Below are 24765 nucleotides of genomic sequence, written 5' to 3'. Positions count from 1 at the left end.
TCATCGCTATCAATCCATTCTTCATCAGACTCCGCATCATCCTCATCATCATCGGGACAATAATCATTGCTTGCGGATTCAAAATCATCCGTACACTTAAGTGCTTCAGTGTAACAACTATTTGATGGGCCCGCTTCATCAACAACATTTGCAGATGGTTGAAAAATGTCAATATATAATTCAATCGATGACATACCTCCAATTTCATCAATGAAATTAAACATAATATTCACATCGTCATCGTTTGCCAAACCCATGTAATCCCATTTAAATGAGCCATTTTTTTTCAATGGGTTGTCTGAATAAGATTTTCGATATAAATTCATGTCCACCTTTAAGATTAATTTCACGGACAATTTTCATTCCTAAAGTACCAAAATCCATACGTTTACCAATAGTAATGACGGTTGATGAACCCCCATAATATTCATAGCCTTCATCATCCATAATGATTTCTCCATCCCAATATAAAGTAGCAAAAGTTGGAATTGACATTTCTAATAAAATAAAAATCGCAACAACTATCAGCATAAACGGTATGGTTGACAATAGGTCATTATATTTTACTTAATAAAGAAATTATTTTCAACAACATTTTACATTACTAATTTTTCTATTTTTTTAATTTTAATTAATAAAATAAATTAATATTTTATTTCTAATAATTACATTTTAATTAAATATGCAATGATTTCGACAAATTTTTATGTTACTATTGTTTTCACTTTTTAATCATATTTTAATAATATTAATTTTTTTTTAATAATTACAGTTTAATTGTTATATTGAGTTTCGTCAATTTTTTTTATCTTACTATTTTTTATTTCTTTAATATTATCTAAATAATTTAATTTTATAATTTATTTTTATTAATTACATTTTAATTAAAATGCTACTTATTTTTGGCAATTTTTTATATTACTAATTTTTCATTTTTTAATAATATTTTATATAAATTTATATTTTATTTTTATTACATCCTTTTCTATAATATATTATGAACTCAATTTTTAATTAATAAAGAAATTATTTTCAACAACATTTTACATTACTAATTTTTCTATTTTTTAATTTTAATTAATAAAATAAATTAATATTTTATTTCTAATAATTACATTTTAATTAAACATGCAATGATTTCGACAAATTTTTATGTTACTATTGTTTTCACTTTTTAATCATATTTTAATAATATTAATTTTTTTAATAATTACATTTTAATTGTTTATTGAGTTTCGTCAATTTTTTTATTTTACTATTTTTTATTTCTTTAATATTATCTAAATAATATAATTTTATAATTTATTTTTATTAATTACGTTTTAATTAAAATGCTACTTATTTTTTTTGGCAATTTTTTATATTACTAATTTTTCATTTTTTAATAATATTTTATAAAAATTTATATTTTATTTTTATTACATCCTTTACTATAATATATTATGAACTCAATTTTCTATTAATTTTTCCCTTTCTTCTATAGCTTTTACTAATTTTTAAAAACTTAAACTATTATTTTACTTTATACTAATATTCTCTGTTCAACTTATTAAAATATTATATTTTGTGATACAAAAATTATATGACTTAATATAAAATTTATTTTGTAACATAATTTACATTTATAATTTTTATTCTCTTTCCTAACATTTTCTTAATACTACAAATTTATATTATTTTTTCTTTACCTTCTTTACTATCATACACTAAAAATATAATTTCTTGTATTATTTTTCCCAATAACTTTTACTCATTTTATCAGTATTATGCTATTACTATATATATATCAACTTGCTCACAAACATACCAACATGCATGCATAAAAATATATATATATATATTATTTTCAGAATAATAATTACATTAACACTCAAGCATTTTATATATTGCATGTTAAAAATTTTCACGAAATTTTATTTCTTAAGTGATGCTTACAAAAATATCAACTTGCTCACCAAAAATTTCTCACAAACATGCACAAAAAAAAAATTATATTATTTTCAGAATAATAAACATTATTATCACCTAAGCATTTCATATATTACATGTTAAAAATTATTAAACAATTAAAATACATACTTGAATATAATTTTTTTTCAAATTTCTTCTTTCTTTCTTTGTGTTCTAACACTGCAACTGCACTTGTCTCCTCTCCTTCTTGCTCCACCTGACTGTAAGCTGCTCCACCAAAATGAGACAATGGATGAGGAATGAACGAGCGTTTTGAGGGCTTGAGGGCTGTAAGCTGCTTCTTAGAAAAAATTATGAAATGGATGCCGTAAATGAGAGCGCAGGGAGAGAGAGCAGGGGTAGATATGGGGAGTGGGATGAACACAGGACGCTAATAAAAATAGCATCCCGTTTCACTGGAGATTCGGCTACTTACAGATTGGACTTGGGACGAGACCAGAGATGCGCCACGCCATGAACACAAGATGCTAATTATATTAGCATCCAGAGCTACAAGATGCTAATATAATTAGCATCCGGAGCAATTACACACACAGGACGCTAATAAAACTAGCGTCCCGCGCCCTGTTACAGATGGGACGTAATGCAGGGGTGCAGGTTCTTGCAGGGGTGGCGTGCGAGGCATCAGGACGCTATTCAAAATAGCTTCCCAACTTCGGATGCTAATATGAATAGCGTCCGGAGTTCAGACGCTATTTTGAACAGCGTTCGGAGTTCAGACGCTATTTTGAATAGCGTCCCAGACACTGACCACTGACACCCGCTCCCTCTTCATAATTTTTGGAGTTGTTAGCCCATTTCAGTATTTTTTGTTTCTGAGTTACCCTACTACGGTCATTCACCCTACAATGCATTTGGTCTTTGATGAACAGTCGTGTCCTCGTCCAAGTCTCATTTCACAAGGACATCCATTTTAGCGTCGGTCTCTCTCTTGGACTTAAAAATAAGCGAGAATATTTGAATTTTTCAAAATATCTTTTATTATTTTTGTTATTTATAAAAATACTAAAAATAATAATTTATGATCAACAATATATATTAATAAAAAATATTATCATTCGTTAAATTACATTCCTAACTCATTGCCATTAATAACATTTAGCGACAGAATATTCATCATTAAATCTTTCAATAAATTCAATTTATAATATTATAATAATTAATATAAATTAAAATTTTAATATTATTTTAATAATAATTATACTGGGCACAGGTACTAATTCAAAACAGAAAATCAATTTATATAAATCAATCAAAATCAATAAAAAATTTCAAATAGCAAATAATAACTAATAATGCAATTTCAATATATTTTTTTTCAATAATTTCATAGAGTTAATAAGATCAAATCAATTTCAAATAAATTCAGTGTAACACATTAGTAAATTTTATAGTCAGATATCAATCAATATAAAAATACTAAAGGCCTATTCCCGGAATCCTAATGGTTCTAGTGTAGAAATAATTTACAAAGTCAATTATTTAATCAAAATCGAAATAAAATTCAATAATAAAATAAAACTCTAGAAAATTATATATAAAATAATTGTTAAAATATTGATTTAAAATTCCATTTAATAACAACTTTAATGCTAATAAATTTTAAAAGGGACTAAAACGGTACCATGTACTATAATTACCACTCACCTGAAATCTTCAAGATAATAGTTATATTCAATAAAAGAGAGATAATTTTAACTGACAGAATGAATATTTAAATCTCCTACATACCCAAAATATAGTAAAAACTTGATTAATTAAACTAATATGATAGACCTATTGAAAATAAAATTTTATTTTAAAGCCAATAATAATAATAATAATAATAATAATAATAATAATAATAATAATAATAATAATAATAATAATAATAATAATAATAATAATAATAATAATAATTCAAGTCAAGACAAGTCTTTCTCAGCAAAAGTTACATGCATTGGCGGAGGAGAAAACGTTTATATATATAGCAATAAATAAAGGATGATAAAAATATCTGTTCAAAATATTCGATAGAAAAAAGAAAGTGATAAACAAGTTTTGAGAACAAAATTTAGCAGAAAGAGATAGAATGGGATAAGAGTTATGATTGAACTGAGTTGTTCAAATTGCAAATATATATTTAATTTCAAAAGTAATATATATATATAAATAAATAAACAGGCCATCCAATAAAATATTCTTTATTTTATTTTATTATTTTTTTTGTAAATAAATATTTTAAATTATTGTTAGATAATTAAAATAAATAAATAATTATATAGATAAATAGTGGGTTTCCACATACTTCTCCCTTAAAAATAAATAAATAATTATATTGATTGGATTATGCATTAAATTTATATAAATAAAAGATTTCATATTAAATTCAGATCGTTTTATAAGTTATGGATCATTACAAATAAAAATATGAATTTTTAAATTTTGAATTAAATTTCATTCATTTAATTTTTTTAATCAAATTTGAATTAATTAATTTAAATCCAAATTTTTTATTTTTGGATCAAGTTATTGAGTTAATTCCTAACTTTGTAATTATGAGCGACTTTGAATGAGTTGTATTCGTATGCATGAAGGCCATGGCAGGGGGTTATATTCACAAATCAAAGTCTATGAGTTGCTATCTGAATCCAAGCTTAAAAGAAGATTTCAATTTTATTTACCGTTGAATATAATATTTGAAAGTATCACTTTCAAGAGGGTATACGAAAATACGAAATTCTTGTGGTTGGTGAAGATTTTATCGATAATTTATTCATATTGTCGTTAGTAAAAGTTATTTCACATTTTAAATCTCGTATCCTTTTTTATCAGTAATACATCAAAAATCACCGATAAAATATATGTGCTCGGTAATTGTTCCAAGTGATTAAGAATAGTTTTTTTCTTCTCCATGCAACTTAATAGAAATTAAATATAAAATATATTCTGTATATTTTAAATTTTTATATATTATTTAAAAAATTAAAAATAAAGTTATATAAATAAATTAAATTTAAACTTTTTTATATGTATTAATTCAAAATATATAACAGACTCTAATTTATATTTTTTATTTTTTTAATAAAATTAATTTATTAAAAATATTTTATAAATTTTATAAAGTTGAATGCGTAAATTGACCAACTCAACTAAATGTGGCTCCACTAATGTCCATTCCATGCTATTTAGAGGAATCAAATGGATGGAGGAAGTTAATTGAGTTCGGATTTTTTTAATTATTTGAATTATTTATTGGGTAATTATATGAAAAATTTTTGGATTAAATTTCATTCAATTTATTGATTGTGTCGTGTTTGAGTTAAATATATTAATTTTTTGATAAAAAAAAATTAATTTTGTAAATTTTATGTTTTTATTTTAAATATGAGTTAATTGAGTGAACTCAAATGATTTAGTATCAAATTATATCATATATATTGTCAATGAGTTGACCATCAATTTTATAGAATATGACTCAATAAATGTGTTTATATAATAACAAAAGATAAAAATGATAAAGTTTAAATAAGTTTATATTATTTCACCTAATCTTATTGTATCATTAAATGTTAAGATAATGTTTACTTTAATTTAATTTAAAATATGCTTTAAAATCACAATCCACTTGACAAGTCAATTTATAAACAATTTCAAGATTATTATTAAATGAATAAATATAGTATTTGGAAAAAAAAAATTAAGGGTATTGACACCTTGAGGGTACCGTAGAATCCACAGTCAAGGTGTTCATATCTCCTTATTTGTTTTATTTGAATACAAGTAACTGTGCCTAATACATCTTTTGAATTAAATTATTTATAAAATAAAAAAAAACAATTAAATTCTTACAAAATTATAAGACCTATTTAGCATTAATGCTAGAACTATTATTGAGAAAATTATTTTTTAAATATACCAGTTAGAGAGTATTAAAAAATAATTTAAAATTAAATAGGATAAATTTTAATTATAAAAATATTAAAATAAAAAATAATTTTTTTCAAACTGCTTTTTTAATAGCATCTTAAATAGTACTTTTATTCAGAAAAGTAATTTCATCTTCTAAATGCAATGCGAAATAGGTACATACATTATTTTTATTTCTTGTAAAATAAAATTTTCTTATGTTAAAAAAAATTCAATTTTTTTATTCTAAGAAATTACAAAAAAGAAATCAATAAAAGTGCAAAATTGGATTAAATCAAATTGGGTTAAATTATTTTGGGTAAGAATTATGCATTAAATTTATATAAATAAAAGATTTCATATTAAATTCAAATCGTTTTATAAGTTATGGATCATTACAAATAAAAATATGAATTTTTAAATTTTAAATTAAATTTCATTAATTTAATTTTTTAATCAAATTTGAATTAAATCCAAATGTTTTATTTTTGGATCAAGTTATTGAGTTAATTCCTAACTTTGTAATTATGAGCGACTTTGAATGAGTTTTATTCGTATGCATGAACGCCATGGCAGGGGGTTATATTCACAAATCAAAGTCTATGAGTTGCTATCTGAATCCAAGCTTCAAAGAAGATTTCAATTTTATTTACCGTTGAATATAATATTTGAAAGTATCACTTTCAAGAGGGTATACGAAAATACGAAATAGCAGTCCAACTTCTATCAACATAAGCATAGCTGTGAAAACAAAGACAAGAATTGTAATGACTTCTGCACTTTATTCTATTTTTCTTTGTCCATTTTTCTGAGGTAAAAGGCAATTACGTACTTGACAATTATTCATACATTTTTTCAAATGGTCCCAAGCATTTTTTCAAATTATAAAAATATTAAAATTATTTTTTTAAATTATTTTTTTAATAATATTTAAATGATATTTTTATTCAAAAAAATAATATCAAACAGGCTGTTAGATTGCTTGCTTGCTTGCACTGAAAAGACAACTATGACCCTGAAACTTGCAATCCAATTAAGCTAGCCTTGTGATGTGACTTTTTCTTAGCCTCTGGCTATTGAGATTATATTTGTTTCGAATGGTATGACCTAACTGTGGGTTTTATGAAATGTGATTTGATACTTCAAAATGAAATTGTTTAGGATTAAAATCTCATAATTCATGATTTGTATTTAATTCTCATGTTCAGTCAAAATTTTGAATAAATGTGATTTAAATTCTGCATAAAGATTATTTTAGTATGTTGTACACCACTAAGTCCCAGCACTCAGCGATGGCTTTTATTGTTATCGCAGATTTAGAGACTAGAGAGCAGCAGACTGAGCTGCTGAGGATTGAGGATCTATCAGCTTGAAGTTATCGGGTATAATTTATACCCTAACTGTAAATATTTCTTTTGATGTATGTATTGCACATAAATGTATGGACATGTAAATTGGGTCTTGAGCAAAGGATGTATAAAGTTTGTAATAAATTTTAGTTTGAATTTCTCTTAATGTAAATTTTGTAATGATGTATATAAATTGTTTTGTCCTTAATGAATTATGAATGGAACTATTTTATTTAATTTGAATAAAATGGATGGCTAGTATTTTGATGATCATTGGATAGTGGATTTGAAATTTGAAAGTTGATAAATGTGTTGAGAAATTGATTGAGATTGAGTATGAAATTGAAGTAGTGGTTGAAAAAATTTATTGGAAGTGATTTTTACAGGTATTTGAAGAACGGTTTTCTCAAAATATAAACGGAACTCTGGCAAAATTTTTATAAAATTTGTGGAAAAATAAAATGGGCCAAAAAAATTTTAACTGATTTTCAACTTTAATTAAATGTTTTAATACCTATTAGGAAATGCTCACCACTTATCAAAAGTAAGAAAATTGTTTTAAAATTCCTTGTAGGGTACTTAATGAGTTATCGGTAGGTGAAGCTCGGTAGTTCATTAGGTATTTTACAAGATAATGTTATGCCTTACAGAGGGGTGAGGTGTGACAGTTTAATTACAAGTCTAAAATGAAATACATCATAAACTAGTAATTACATCATGATTAGACATAATGAACCAAAATACTAGTCTATACATGGGCCCTACCAAAATACAAAAGACTTGTGAGGTGACTCTGGACAGTGGCAGATCTGGTCAGAGCTCTGTGTGGTGGCTGCTGATCTCCAGTACCTATACGATGGAAAACCAATGCGCTAAGCATAACGCTTAGTGGTGTATAATTTATAATAACAATAACTAAACAATTTAAATAATAATTCTATATATGGCAAATTTTATAATTTCTAGGTATTTTATATTTTTATTTCGCTTTAGAAACAATTTAGATTATCAAGATCTTTTCGGTTTACTTATTGTATATTCAATCTTAATTAATTATTACTAGTGCCCAAGAAACCTATAGCAAATTATCAAAGGTGGATATACGAGAGTATACTAGTTAGACAGCCATATGTCTATCCAGTATACATCTATCAGGCACGAGGCCAGCTGTTAGGCACGAGGCCAGCTATGGGCTTTGGGGTTGAATAAACTGGTGGTGCAATGTGATAGTGCAGCTGCAGTTCAATTTGTTACCTCATCTTCTGGGAAGTTACAGAGTGCACAGCCCTGATTCAGGCTATTAAGAGTTATATTGACAAAGATTGGGTTGTTAAAGTGAATTTTGTCTTTAGAGAGGCTAATTATGCTGCTGATTGCTTGGCTCACATGGCAAGGAGTTGGGCATTTGGAACCAGTCATATTTTTTAGCCTCCTGCAGATCTGGTCCCTAGTTGATTCATGATTTCATTGGAGTTACCTATCTCAGCATGGTGTAGTGTAGCTATTTGTAGTTACATCTTGTTTCATCCGACAAAAAAAATGTGAAGAGAGAGTGAGAAGCATGTGGGGGACTTCACAATGGAGTGTGGACAAGCGCTAGTGATCAATTTCTTTTGAGTCTACTTTCTTTTTCAATATCTTTCCAACTTATATATTCCAATTAAACATGCAAATAATTTTTCCAAATAAATCTGCTTCTATCAATGATTTATTTATATCTTTATTTATTTTCCTATATAGGTATGCACCGTCAAAACTTATAAGAGACATCAGTTACAGAGGTATATAAGAGAATGCCATGTGTCACTTTCTTTAAAAAACTACGTATCACTCTCCATAAATAATTTTCTTTTATATTTATTGTTTTTTTATTTCTCTTGTAATTATTATTACTACCTTAATATTTATGATTTAAATTATTATTTTTTTATTTTAGTTTTTAAAAATTAAGAACTTTATTATTAAATATAATATTTAAAAATTATTTAATATTTTAAATAGCAACATTAAAATTCTTTCAATTAAAGAATGACTTTTTTTAATTAACAATAATTTAATGCCTAAATAAATCTAATTTGAATTTTCTTTATCTCTCTACCTGTAAATAGTTATACTTTCTATCATTTGATAAACTTCAAATCTTTTTCTTCTTATAAAGCATTCTCTATTTATCGAATTGCTCTTAAATTCTCTTTTAATTTGCTCTATTATTTATATTGCTTCTTTTAAGAGTTATTAGTTTTAATTCACAAATCTTATTATTTTTAATTCTTATTTTACTTTTCTCACTCTACTAAGCACAAAAAAATTAAAATAAATTATTTTTTTTATAAAAAAAAGTTACTGACACAAATTATAAATTAAATTAAATTAATCAAATAAAAATTAATATTATACTATAGTCAATTAATATAAAGTCAACTTACATTCTCTATATAAAGTCACCCAAATATACAATCTACACTTTTTTATATAATTAATGTAATTTTTTCCTTAAAAAGTTAAAAACTACCTTTCAAATTTTTACTATAAGAGGTTAGCCATCATTTTTTCTCATTTCCTTTTTATTTACTTTTTTGCATCGGATTATTTTCCCGCTTTAGTTAAATAACTATATTCTTATACATAAAAATAGAATTACATCGAAAATTTAACTACAAGTAAAAATAATTGAAAATATTAGTTGAAACCAAATCAAAAAATAAAATGTATACAATAATTTGGTTAATGAATCGAATGTTAAAATAGTGCAAGTTTATAATCTTATCGGATCAGGTAATAATTTAGTACCACTCATTTTATATGAATAACAGGATTAGTAAATTTTAAATTGTATATATTTATTAAAATAAAAGAAAATTTATTTAAATAAAATTAATTTAGCAAAAATTTTGAAGAATGAATATATATATATATAGACACACACACCATGCACGGGTATTTCACTAGTTTCATCTCAGGACTCAGGATCCACAGGCATTCTCGGTCTCTTGGAAGCGAGATTGCCAACTTCATTGAGTTCTTCTCCACTGCCACAACCATAATCATCATGGCTTCTCTTATTCTTCTCAACATAATCATTACAGGAGAGTCCCAAATTCTGAAAAGGATTGCTACAGGCTACTAAATCATCAACATCTCGACTATATATTGCGCGAAACCCACAGTACTTCACCGTCACTTGGTCTGAGGAAAACGTAACCTTGAGATGATTACATGATTCCCACAAATCCAGACAAGTTAAAGAGATTCGTGGCATGTAATTGAACCAAAGTTGATCTGATGTAACAATCATATCCTTAGGTATTTCTACGGTAGAATGACCCAAAAACAAATCTTGATTTGGGGCAATGCGTGCGTGCAAATCACAGAAAATGTTAGAAGAATCTGGCAGAGGCTCATGGAATCCAAACTCTATACAAAATGCAAATCCCATCCACTTGGTAGCCCACCAATATGGAGGCAAATGCATTTCTAATGAAGAACCTGGGGACTGATAGTTGAACCAACCTGGAATTTCACTTCCAGCTAAACACATGGATAAGTGAGTGCTTGGATTATAGAGTCCCTGCATCGAAAAAAGTATGCATCATGTCTCTATTTATAAAACAATTATGTCTGTGGTAGACATGTTTGGGAAAGAGAGAGAGATAGAGATAGACCTGAGAGGTGTGCCTTAGCAAGTAGTGTAGATAACTTGTTAGCCTTGCAAGTACAGTAATGTTTTTACTTTGAACCTCAAACAATTTGAAGCAATTTACCAGAGTCAATGATGAAGGTCTGATAGTGTTTGTTCCAAATGGATTTCGGATGGTTTCTTGTGCTGTTAATCCATCCACACTTACACATAAAATGCTTCATGAAAGATCTGGCAATAACTGAAACCTCTTGCAATCCACAGCAGCACAAAGATTTTCAAGTTCAAATCGTCTGCTGATGCTTTTGGGTAGCAAACTTTTCAAGGCAGTGCAACCATCCATGCTAAGATGTAAAACGCTTGATGGAAAATTTGGAAATGCTTGAAGCTTCTTGCAATTAGCGAACTGAAAATCTTCAAGTTTTGAAAGTCTACTAATGCTTGAAGGGATGCTAATAAAATCATTTCCGCTTAGATTGAGTGTTCTCAATGATGGGAAGCAGCTCAGATCACTAGGAAGTGCTTCTTCTACCAGATTGCAGTAACTTAAATCTAATGACCTCAATGATCGTAACGCTAACGAAGAAGGCAACATCATAACCACTGGATTTGGATACTTCCATGGCAATAACCTTGAAGGGAGAAAAAAATCCCACAGTTTAGATGATGGTGCATGTCTTGTAGTAATCCCACCTGCATAAAGCTTCTCTAAACTTGTCATATCACCCAACCTATCCGGCAACTTCTCAAGTTTTGAGCATCCGTGTAAATAAAGAAACTTAAGGGACTTCAGATCACATATGGTGTTCGGAAGTCTTGTAAGGCTTTTGCAATACTTCAAGTTCAATAAAACAAGCCTTTTCAGATCTCCAATGGATTGGTGAACTTCCAACAGTCTTGTGCAACCTTCAAGATTCAACTTCTCAAGGTTTGCAGCATACTTGAAGTCTATAGTCTTGATTAAGCTAATAGAGTAACTTAGATCAATGACCTTCAACATCTTTAATGGCTGTGAAAATGCATACATAAGCAAATTAAAATGGCTGAAGTTGTGAAAAGTAACACCATTAAAGACCTAGTTAATTATGAACTTAAAAGTACTTATGATGAACATGAAAAATCATAGTACCTACTTTAATAATTTCCTTCCACAATTGTTCCATGTTACCACAACGCATGCGGAGCTCAACAAGATTATCAGGCTGGAAAGTAGATGGAAGATATTTGAAAGGATATCCATCCCATTCAAGATATCTTAAATTATTTGAAAGATGCTCAAGGCCCTGGGAAAGGTGCAAATTTTGAAGTTTGAGCAATCTTAGCCTCTTCATCTTCGTGAAAGCTTTAGCACTCAATTGTTCATCTTCTTGATTGCATGAGTCTAGGACTATGCCTTCAATCTGTTCTGTTCCCTGAAAATTAAAGGTAACAATGGTAATTACTAAGAAACTATATATGAAGATTGCATCATAGGGCATTAGAATTAAGTCATTACCTTATCATTTGATAGAACATGTTCAACATCCTTATAAAGCCACAATCTACTTCTTTTTCCAGGTTCTTGGGGGGATTCTTGGCGAACAATTTCTCGACCCATTTCTTGAAGTAAATCATGCATCCAAATTCTCTCTTTGGAAATGGTTATGAGAGATTTGTTGATGAGAACTCTCATTCCAATATCCGGATAGAATCCACAGCTTACTAATACTTTCATCACATGATCTTTATCCTCTCCATTGAAAAAACAAGCAATATCTAGGAATATTTTCCTCTCAATCTCCTCTAACCCATTAAAACTAATATAAAGCTTACCCAAGATTTCTTGATTAGGAACTTTTTTCAATCTACCCAATGCACTTCTCCACTCATTTACAGATTTACAAAACAAAAAAGAACCAAGAACCTCAAGAGCTAATGGAAGGCCAGTACAATAATTTACGAAGTGATGAGATAGCTCCACGTAATCACCTGTAGGATAATCATTTTTAAAGGCTTTCAAACAAAAGAGATGAAGGGCTTCATCATCATTTAATCCCTTAACCCTATAGATCTTATCTACTCCATGGCATGTCAACAAGTGCTCATCTCTACTTGTTATAATTACCCTACTTCCCTTCCCAAACCAATCATGCATACCAGCTAATAATTTCAACTGCTCCAATTGATTGACATCATCAAGAACTATAAAAACTTTTTTCCCGTGCAACCTATTTCTGATTTCATTGGCTCCACTATAAGCATCCCAAATAGTAATGCTTCTATCCATTAGAATTTCACTAAGGACTTGTTTTTGTAAAGGAATTAAACCATGCTTCTCATCAACTTCTCTAACATTTGCAAGGAAGCTACTACCTTCAAATTGAGAAGCTAGTTCCTCATAGACAACCCTAGCGATGGTTGTTTTTCCAATACCACCCATCCCCCAAATCCCTATAAAATAAACATCTTCCGTTTGCCCCATTTCTAAATACATGCTCATATCCAACAAACGTGAACTCATCCCAACAAAATTCTTGGCCGCACTTGATACTAAACTTGATTTTCTCAATTTGCCCAGAACATCTTTTACTATTTCTTCAATAAGCTCTGACTCATGCCTGTTAAGAAAAAGTTATTGGAATTAAATGTCACACAATTATAGGACTAATGACATGTTAAACAGTCATCTTTTTCCTTTTGCATACCTATAAGATAAGCTTAACTTTATATAAAAACGAGTTTAATAACCCTTAAATGAAATATTTATATTAAAATTCATGCAAAATCAATTAAAGTACACTCATAATTAAAATAATGAGTACACAAATTTTGATACAAATATTTGATTTAAGGGTTTAAGGTTATTAAACTTATTCTTATCTATCATCGAGTTTATAGTAGACACACCTTTCTCAAATGTATCTAATATAATTTTTTTTATTTAGTTTTTTATTAGAATTGAGATTTAAACTCAAAATAATCTAGTAATTTAAAGATAACTCCAATATTATTGAACTAAATTACTAAAACTCATTGATATGTCAAACAATATTTTATTATGATTCATAACGTCAAAGTAAGTTTTAGATAATTTTAAGGGTAAATTACAACAAAGCTCCTTAAACTTAACAAAACTCACGAATTAGTCTTTGGTATAAGTGTGGTAACGATTTGGTCGTTAAATTTTATTTTCGTTGACAATTTAGCTCTCACATTTTACTTCTATTAACAAAGTGATATGCAAAATTCATTTATCACAGGGACAACTTTATTAATAAAAGTAAATTGTGAGGACCAAATTGTTAATGAAAGTAAATTTTAAGGATCAAATAGTTACTAAACTTATATCAGAAATTAATATATAAATTTTATTAAACCTTAGGGACTTCATTATAATTTATTCTAATTTTAATAGTCATAATATATTATTATATTTAGATATAGAGAAATACTCCCTAAGCATCCCAAAGTCATTGTACAATATGGCAATTTGCCTAAAAAGAGAATTGAGTATTTAATTACTTATTCATTATGACACGTTCTTGAAAATATGATTAAGTTATAGCCAACTTTTAGTGAAACTTGCAACTGATAAAAACATTAAAAACTAATCTAGAATCTGCCTACGACTGCATTTCATATTTTAAATGTAGTTTAAAATTAGTAACCTAGTATAGTGCTAAAATCACTAAAAAACAAACATTTTCGTTTTTCTATGATTTAATTCAATCATTTTAATTTTAACATAAAAATATTAAATTTTTAAAAATTAAAAAATTTTATCCAATTTTAAAATTGAATTTGGGGAGCTATGCTCCTATTGATGTGCTATTTTTTATTATTAATATGATGTAGCCCATAAGCCACATCACTTAAAATGAGAAAAAAAAAACTCTTAAAATAAGAGTTTCTTTTTCTTTTCTCTTTCCATTTTAATGAATCTTTCTTTGATTACATAGCTGTGAAATAGAGAATTGACACGCTGGAGAAGAAAAGTGAAGCATAAACTCTGAATGGTTATAGACAAAAAAAAAAGGAAGCAAAAGTGACATTACTTGGAACATCACAGAGCAATGGGATGCTTTTGCCACTAAACTTCTCAATAGATAAATCAAAGTTTTTCTCTAAACTCTCTGAATGAATGACTTTGAAGCGTAAAATGGCAAGATCATCGAAGGGAGCCATAACTGAGAGAAACAGAGCAGAACAAAGCAAAAATTGAGGGATGGTAGAATACAATAGCAGTAAAAGAGGCTAGAGAAAACCTTGGTTTTCAATACGGATGAAGAAGAGCCCGAAGGGTTTATATACAACTATATATGAAAATTTCAATGAGCACAGATATCATAAAAGAATCATGGGGAATTTATGCAAATAGATTCCATGCACAAAGGTAAGCTGTGATTTTATCCTCTCAAATATAGGATTTTTACACCTCTGCACATAACTAAAAATACTTTGCAATCTTTGACATTCACCTTACAAATATAGATAGAAACTAATAAACTAACAAGTGATAAGAGAAGAAAAGAGAGAATTTTTTTCAAGTTATTTGGCATATGAGCTTTACCATTTAATAATAATAAAAAAAAGATAAATGACATGCCACATCAGCAGGAGCACACTTCTCTCAAATCCAAATTCAAAATTGGATAAAAGTTTTTCAATTTTGAAGGTTTGGTATTTTTGTGTCAAAATTATAACAACACAATTAAATCGCAAAAGTGTGAAAAGGTTTAGCATTTTAGTGTGATTAAGCACTTAGTATATATTGACAATTTGGATTGAAATAGTTTTGCCTAGGCTTGAGCTCAATCTAGCTTAGCTTCAAAAATAAACCTGAATTCTCTAATTAATTAACAAATTAAGTCTTAACATCTAAGTAAATAAAAATATTTGCACATTATCAATTAGGTTTGTTAGTGTATGTGCACTGCAGCCAATCTGTTGGTTACAGGTGTGATCACTTAATTGCATGTAAATACATTTTGTTACTAATAAATGTTGTTTTTTTATATTTAATGTTCATGTTACTATTAGTGAATATTAACGAACCTAAAGTAACAAATAGGACTAATATGCAATGCAAAAAAAATTGTAGCGCGATTATAGTTGTGAGATTCTCATTGCATCACATATAACCATTGAGGCTAGTACATATTATATTCTTTCCTATATGAAAGGAAGTAGCAATTCTCACTAAGTTGAGATATAAGGGATACCAATAACTAATGTGTAGGTGCTTGTTGTGATAAGTTCACTGAATTGACCCATATGATAACTCCAAATGAAAGTTTACCTATATCTATGAAAAGACTCGAGTGATAATTATGTAAGTGATCTTTTTACTTAAGACACTAAGTTATCTTGTATAGGAATTATTATATTTTGATATTGCTCACATGTGATTCTATATAACTAATGTGGCAATTATTAGATATAGTATGAACTATATGGAGATATTTAGTCGTCAAAATAGGATTCATCACTAATGTTGCTTGATATTCTTAGGTTAGTGGACGGTCCTAGTACTGCCTGCAACAATGAAAGAGGTGAGGTTGGCAGCCTAAGCAAGGCTACTCTAATGCCCAAATCAGTAAATGCCAAAGGAAAGAGCAAATACTAAAGAGTAAAAAAGAGAATTGAATTACCTACTTTGGGCGGTCATTATACATTACTAGATATTAATAATGATCTACAAATATAATTTAATCAATTGTGAATTGATAATAAAATTAATGTGATTAATTTTATAATTATATTTGTTGCTAACATATTAGAAACCTAATGGGCTGCCAACAAATAGATTCTAACTGAGGAATTAAAATGGGTTATTAAGTTGGAATTAGTTGATTATACTAACACTTACCGAAATAAATATGTAATATTTATTTATCATGTAGGTCAATTGGTAATTAGTTAACTTAATGTGTTAAATTAATAATTACTAAGACTTGAAACATACAAAAGGTGTCAGTAAAAAAGAGAAATAATGAAGTGAGAATTGGGGAAATAGGGTTCTAGCAACTCTTTTCTTCTCCACCATCACTAGTGCGCTAGGACTCTCATTTTCTCTTGCCCCTTTCTTTAAGAAGTTCTTGGAGATTACATCACTTACGCTGTGTGGATATCTATTAGAGGTTGGACAAGTAGACAGTTGGTGATTTACGACAACCCAGCTAGAAGAAATTAGTTATCTTGGTTCAACAAATTTCTAGAAGTGTTCTAGGTAATTTATTCCAAACCTTTGCTGGGTCTCTCTCTACACTCCATAATCTGCTCAAAGATGATTGTTTTGTGTTTAAGAGTTTTAAATTTTCTGCTTCTGCTGTGTGTGTATATTTTGCATAACCCAAAAGCGGTTCCTTTAAGCAATTATGGAGTGATTGTTATTGTTGGTTTTGGTTAGAGAAACAAATTCACAAGTTAGGTGTTATTAGATTTGTGACTTAAAATTCTATTACAATTTGGAGAGACATTTTCTTAATTTGAATGGGAGAAATATTCCTCAATAATATAGAGGAATATTTCCTAGATAGAGCAAAACTCTTACTTTAGTGTTGTCACTAAATTAAGATGGTTCCTGATTAGATTAGAATTAAGGGATTAACACTATAAATAGAAGTGGTGAAAAAGTTATTTGGCTTTTAGCTCATGGAGAAGGGCTTTAAGCCTATTGTAATAAGAGGGCTTTGCCAATTGCTGAGCAGTGGTTTTTCTCAAGAATGGAGAGGCCTTTGTCATTATAGAGAGAGTAGTTTTGCTAATTGCTGAGAAGCGGCCTTGCCCATTGATTAGGGGCTTCTGCCCATTGCAGTCTAATAGAAAGAGGGAGGTTTTAGCTCAAGGTTTGCAGTCTCATGGAGGGAGAAATGCTTCAGCCTAAGGTGGAGAAGGGCATAGTCAAAGAGGAATGGCCTATTCACTATTGTAGTTGAAAATATAGTAGTTAAAGTAGTAAATACATTGGGTTATTTCTAAAGAAGAAGGAGATAGACTAATTAATGTATTTACTATGAGTAGTTATATAGTGAGGATTTCCTTAGATGTAATTGGGTTGATGGGTAGTTAGCTTTGAGCTTGTAATTGTTGATTATTTCATTGATAGTGGAAGATGGCAATGCCCATGGACGTAGCCCTATATTGAGAGGGGGAGCTACATAAATTTTATTGTTATGATTGTTTGCTTTATTTTTTTGTAGTTTTCATAATTTCACGGTACACAACAAGCTCTTTGGTCTAGTGATAATGAAACTGATGAGTAGTTGACAATGAGAAAAGGTAAAAATATGTATATAGTGGTAATAACGATAGAAGAAAATAGTGATGGTGGTTGTACGGTAAATAATTATTGAGATTGATATTTTAGGACATTGATTCTATGTGCAAGTGATTGATATTTTTATTTGATTTTTTTATTAAGATTTGATTTATAATAAATTTAAAATATAAAATATGTAATTAAATTTATTTATTTTATATAAAAATTGTATATGTTTATGTTTTGAATTTATAATGAATTAAATAATATAATAAAAATATTTAAAGAGAACTAATTCTGTGGAAATTAAAGTGATTAATATTTTTATTTTAGGTTTATTGGCTAAAAATTTTTTGTTATAAGTAATATAAAATGCCAAATTCACTCTACTGTCTCCCTTTAAGCATAAGAAATCAATTAATAATTTAGCTTTACAAAATAAAATATGAGTTTCATTTATTATTAAAAAAAATTTAAAATCACATATCTAAAAGTTAATTTGAAAAATAAACAACATATTTTCATTTTAATACAATAATTTAATATACATTATATATATATATATATATATATTCCAAAGTGATAATAGAGATGGCAACGGGTAGAGTACCACAAAAATTACCCTACCTGAATTCGAACCCGATTAATGTTTTCAAAACCCGAATCCATCTCAAACCTGATTAAAATTTATTATCAACTATTTAACCCGTTACAAATCCGATTATTATTATCCGAAAAAAACTCAAATTTATTTAATTTCATATATTTTAATTAATAATTTACATAAAAATTTATTTTTATTAATATTTTATATTTTAAAATTTAATAATTTCACAAAATGTTTAATTTTATTTATTTAAAATAAAAATGTAAAATTTATAAATATTATAAAAAAAACATATAAGTATGTATATAAACAGATTTGGGTAATGGATACTAACATATAATATCCAAATTCACCTTAGTATTATTTTTCAAACTCAAATCCAATTATCTGATTATGTACTATTTCAATTCATTGTATTAGAATTCAGTCGAATCGAATACTAGTAAAAATCTAACCAGTTGCGATCCAGGGAATTTAGCCCAAAGTTGAAAAATTCTATCTTTTCAACCAACCCCAAAATATATTAGATTGAAAGGAACAAAACAGTCTCAAAGAGACTGGTTGCTGATCAACCCTAAGCAAATAGAAGCCTAAATTTACAACTTCATCTACAGATCAAATATTATCCAAATAAAAGAAATTTAAATTATGCAAGAAAAAGAGTTGTATGTATACCTGTCCTGTAAATCCCAACCAGAGAGATTGGCCAATGCAGTCATTGCAGTTCTCCATTGTTGAACATTGTGCAAGTTGTTGAAACGCTGTTCATGGTGAGCAAATGATTTTCCACATTCTCCTGTTTGTTTTCTCACTTCAGTTGGATTCACATGGTAGAAAACAGGCATAACCATTTGTCCCTGGGTTTTCATGCACTCGAAAATCTGTACAAGCTCATCCAAGCACCAAGAGGAAGAAGCGTAGCTTCTTGAAAAAATAACGATTGAAATTTTAGAATCTTGAATTGCTGTAAGGAGTTCTTGGGAAATGGTTTTTCCTCTCTCAAGTTCTTGATCATCCTTGAAGGTGATAATCCCTTTCTGACATAAACCAGCATAGAGATGGCTAGTAAAATTTTTTCGGGTATCTTCCCCTCTGAAACTGAGGAAGACATCATATTTGCAGGAAGAGGCAGCAATGGAAGCCATAAATGATCAAGAGAAGAGCAGATAAGGGCTATCAGGATTTTTAATTTCTTACACTTTGTAAGACAGACACTTGATTACTGAAATACTACGATGATAAAGGAAATGAACAAAGCAAAGCAAGCGAAGCAGTAGTACTATATTGGAGATATCCTACCAAACGCGTCAATCAAGGAATGTAATGGATACGCAGAAAAAGTACAATGCATTTGGTCTTTGATGAACAGTCGTGTCCTCGTCCAAGTCTCATTTCACAAGGACATCCATTTTAGCGTCGGTCTCTCTCTTGGACTTAAAAATAAGCGAGAATATTTGAATTTTTCAAAATATCTTTTAGTATTTTTAATATTATTTATAAAAATATTAAAAATAATAATTTATCATCAACAATATATATTAATAAAAAATATTATCATTCCTTAAATTACATTCCTAATAACTTTTGGTGACAAAATCAATGTGGCTGGTACTATTAGCAATAAAAACTTAGTCCATATGATATTATTGCCATTAATAACATTTAGAGGTGGAATATTCATCATTAAATCTTTCAATAAATTCAATCTATAATATTATAATAATTAATATAAATTAAATATTTAATATTATTTTAATTATAATTTTACTGGGCACAGGTACTAATTCAAAACAGAAAATCAATTTATACAAATCAATCAAAATCAATAAAAATTTTCAGATAGCAAATAATAGCTGATAGTGCAATTCTAATATTTTTTTTTTTCAATAATTTCAGAGAGTTGATAAAATCAAATTAATCTCAAATAAATTCAGTGTAACACATCAGTAAATTTTATAGTCAGATATAAATCAATATAAAAATACTAAAGGCCTGTTCCTAGAATCCTAATGGTTGTAATGCAGAGATAATTGACAAAATCAATTATTTAATTATAATCGGAATAAAATTCAATAATAAAATAAAACTCTAGAAAATCACATGTAAAATAATTGTTAAAATACTGATTTAAAATTCCATTTAATAACAAATTTAATGCTAAGAAATTTTAAAAGGGACTAAAACGGTACCATGTACGATAATTATCACTCACCTGAAATCTTCAAGATAATAGTTATATTCAATAAAAGAGAGATAATTTCAACTGACAGAATGAATATTTAAATCTCCTATATACCCAAAATATAGTAAAAACTTGATCAATTAAACTAATATGATAGACCCATTGAAAATAAAATTTTATTTTAAAGCCAAAATTAATAATAATAATAATAATAATAATAATAATAATAATAATAATAATAATAATAATAATGAAATCAACAAAAATACGTTTTTAGGAAACTGTAAAAGTAAAGCAAGAAAAAAAAAATTATAATAATAATAACTTTAACAACCCAAAGAAACAAGAAAAATAAATAAATAAATAAATAAATAAAACAAGGAAATCGATAGGATTCGATGCTGTAGATAGAGGGAAACAAAAATAATAATAATAATAATAATTCAAGTCAAGACAAGTCTTTCTCAACAAAAGTTACATGAATTGGTAGAGGAGAAAACGTTTATATATATATATATATATATATATATATATATATATATATATAATAAATAAAAGATAATAAAAATATCTGTTGAAAATATTTAATAGAAAAAAGAAAGTGATAATAAGTTTTGAGAGTAAAATTTAGCAAAAAGAGATAATTAGAGTAAATATATTTTAAGAGTTCTATTAAATATAGAATGGGATAAGAGTTATGATTGAACTGAGTTGTTCAAATTGCAAATATATATTTAATTTTAAAAATAATATATATATAAAAATAAATAAATAGGTCATCTAATAAAATATTCTTTATTTTATTTTATTATTTTTTTTTTAGATAAATATTTTAAATTATTGTTAGATAATTAAAATAAATAAATAATTATATAGATAAATAGTGGGTTTCCACATACTTCCCCCTTAAAAATAAATAAATAATTATATTGATTGGATTATGCATTAAATTTATATAAACAAAAGATTTCATATTAAATCCAAATGTTTTATTTTTGGATCAAGTTATTGAGTTAATTCCTAACTTTGTAATTATGAGCGACTTTGAATGAGTTGTATTCGTATGCATGAAGGCCATGGCAGGGGGTTATATTCACAAATCAAAGTCTATGAGTTGCGATCTGAATCCAAGCTTCAAAGAAGATTTCAATTTTATTTACCGTTGAATATAATATTTGAAAGTATCACTTTCAAGAGGTTATACGAAAATACGAAATAGCAGTTCAACTTCTATCAACATAAGCATAGCTGTGAAAACAAAGACAAGAATTGTAATGACTTCTGCACTTTATTCTATTTTTCTTTGTCCATTTTTCTGAGGTAAAAGGCAATTACGTACTTAACAATTATTCATACATTTTTTCAAATGGTCCCAAGCATTTGAGAGCTAGATGGAGTACAAATTAAGTTGGAAAATCACAAGATCACATAGGACGTAAATTTGAATTTCAAATTTAAATGAATTTCATAAAATTTTATTAGAATAAGTGTTTGTTTGGCATTATTATTTAAAGATTAAAATAAAAACTTTTAGAAAAAATATCATTTCAAATGTTTTTTTAAAGAAAAAGATTAGAAAAATTATTTTGTTATTATTGATGCTCCTATTTCTAAAACTTATTAAATTTAATTTTAAATTAATTTTTAATACTTTCTAATTAATATATTTTAAAAAAAATTTCTTAAAAACAAATCCAACGTAAACTCAAACTCTCCACATAATTTCTCAAAAAAATTGAAGGGAAATGCTTTATTGTAGGAGGTCTGAATTTGCTAGTGCCAATTCAACCTTATTACAATTAGTGGTAGTATTATTTTGGAACATCTATGTAAATACATTAAAAGAGAATCTGTGTTACTGTTTAAAATGAACAATATCCAATTGAAATCCGAAATTTTTATTTACAATTTTATCCTTAATTATCTGATGTCATATATTTACAATTGTTGTCTCTTTTTGTCTTTTTATATTGTGGGGTCCATTTTTATTGTTCATGCACACAGTATTTTGGGATTTTTTGTTTTTTTAATTCAAATAGCAAGCGAGATGGGTTTAGTTGGATTTTGCCACATGGCTTTGAGATTGATCGACATTCGTGTTGAAGTTGTCATAAAAAAAATTATTATTTTAAATATATTAATTAAAAAATATTAAAATATAATAAAAAATTAAATTTAATTAATTTTAATTATAAAAATATTAAAATAATAAAATTATTTTTTTTAATTATTTTTTTAATCATATTAAAATAATATTTTTATTAAAAAAAATTAGTATAAGCCTTTTATATTCAATATCAAACAGGCTGTTAAATTATTTACGTGCATTAAAAGGATAATTATGACCTTGAAACTTGCAATTCAATTAAGTATGTCATATGTGTTCTTATAAGTAATTGTTGGGTTTTTTGATTTTTGATTTGGTTCGTGAAATGTTAGATGTTTAAAAGTTCACTTATCCAAGACGAGTGATTTTGATATTAATTAATACAATTTATATAATAATTTAAATTATTTTTAGACCATTTTAATTTTTTTAAAATTTAATTTAATTATTAAATTTATTATAATAATTATTTTTCAAGAATAATTCATACTAATTTTGTTTGTAACAATGTAATTTTTTTTATATATTAATACAAATAAATTTTCACATTAATTATCGACTGATATTATATGAAATTCAATACTATTATTTATCTACATATTATTAAGTTGTTTAATTTTTTAGAAACTAATTTTTCATTTTTTATTGACGAGAATAACAGCTTTAGATCAAAGAAATAAAATAAAAAAAAAGTAGCATTAAAATGTAAATTATAATTAACAATAAACACATATGGGCTAACAAAGTCATTTAAAGTGAATAATTTATAATAGTTTGATATTACACATAAATAAATAATATATTTATCTTTAATATTAAATTAGTAATTTAAATATTTAGTGATGCTAAATTATTTCATTTAAAATAATATACAAGTAATTTATAATGATATATGTAATTAGTAAATATATTTATTTATCGAAAATTTAAATTCAAGCTTTATGTCTTTATAATATTAATTACTTTATTTCTATAACTAGTTAGTTAAATTTGAAAAATTAAATAATAATAATAATAATAATAATAATAAGAATCTAGTTTCACTATTATAATGAACAATGTTTTTTTTTTCTTGGAACTATTTATTTCCTTTATAATATATTAAAAAGATAACCACATTCGCTGTTTTTTTCTTTATTTTCTATTTTTTAAAAATTATTTTGTAATAGATTTTTTATATTTTTTGTAAGAATGCCAGATTATCCAGCACTTCATTCCCTTCATGACTCTATCATGCACTTAAACACTTTTTTTTTTAAGTATTATTCCTTTTAAAATTTTGAAAATCTTCTTAATTTTAATTTATTTAAAATTTTTCAATCACTTAAGTATGACTTTTATATATCTATAATATATATATATATAAATTTACGAATGAGGGGCAAACTTTTGAACGGATAAATATATCCTTATTATACTTATAAAATTACTATTTATAAAATACTATCATTATTTAAATAAATAAAATAAAATAAAATCCTAAAGTATTAGAATTCTAATGCTATAAAAATTTTAATTAAATTAAAATTCTTAATAATAAAAAAAAATGTTCAAACATTCATCTTCTTTTAAAAATGCTATTAACTTAATTAATTAATATAAAATTTATTAGATATAATTAATTTATTTGAAAACTAATTTTATATAATTAATTGTCAATGATAATTAGAGTCCAAAGAGAATTGGAACCTGGATTCCGCTTCATAATATAACTTTAACTTATTATTCTATTTCACATAAAATTTATTACACAACCATAAAATTTTCTTAGATAATGTTAAATT

At 26.6% G+C, this 24765-nt stretch overlaps 1 pseudogene; it reads right to left on the bottom strand.

Annotated features, from left to right (window-relative positions):
• Positions 1 to 10164: 10164 nt before the first annotated feature.
• Positions 10165 to 19914, bottom strand: LOC110659446 (disease resistance protein RUN1-like; annotated as a pseudogene).
• Positions 19915 to 24765: the final 4851 nt, after the last annotated feature.

Source organism: Hevea brasiliensis, chromosome 6 (assembly GCF_030052815.1).
Source record: "Hevea brasiliensis isolate MT/VB/25A 57/8 chromosome 6, ASM3005281v1, whole genome shotgun sequence".
NCBI classification, from domain to species: Eukaryota; Viridiplantae; Streptophyta; class Magnoliopsida; order Malpighiales; family Euphorbiaceae; genus Hevea; species Hevea brasiliensis.
Note: the sequence above shows the minus strand (reverse complement) of the source record. Positions and strands in the feature narration are given on the sequence as shown.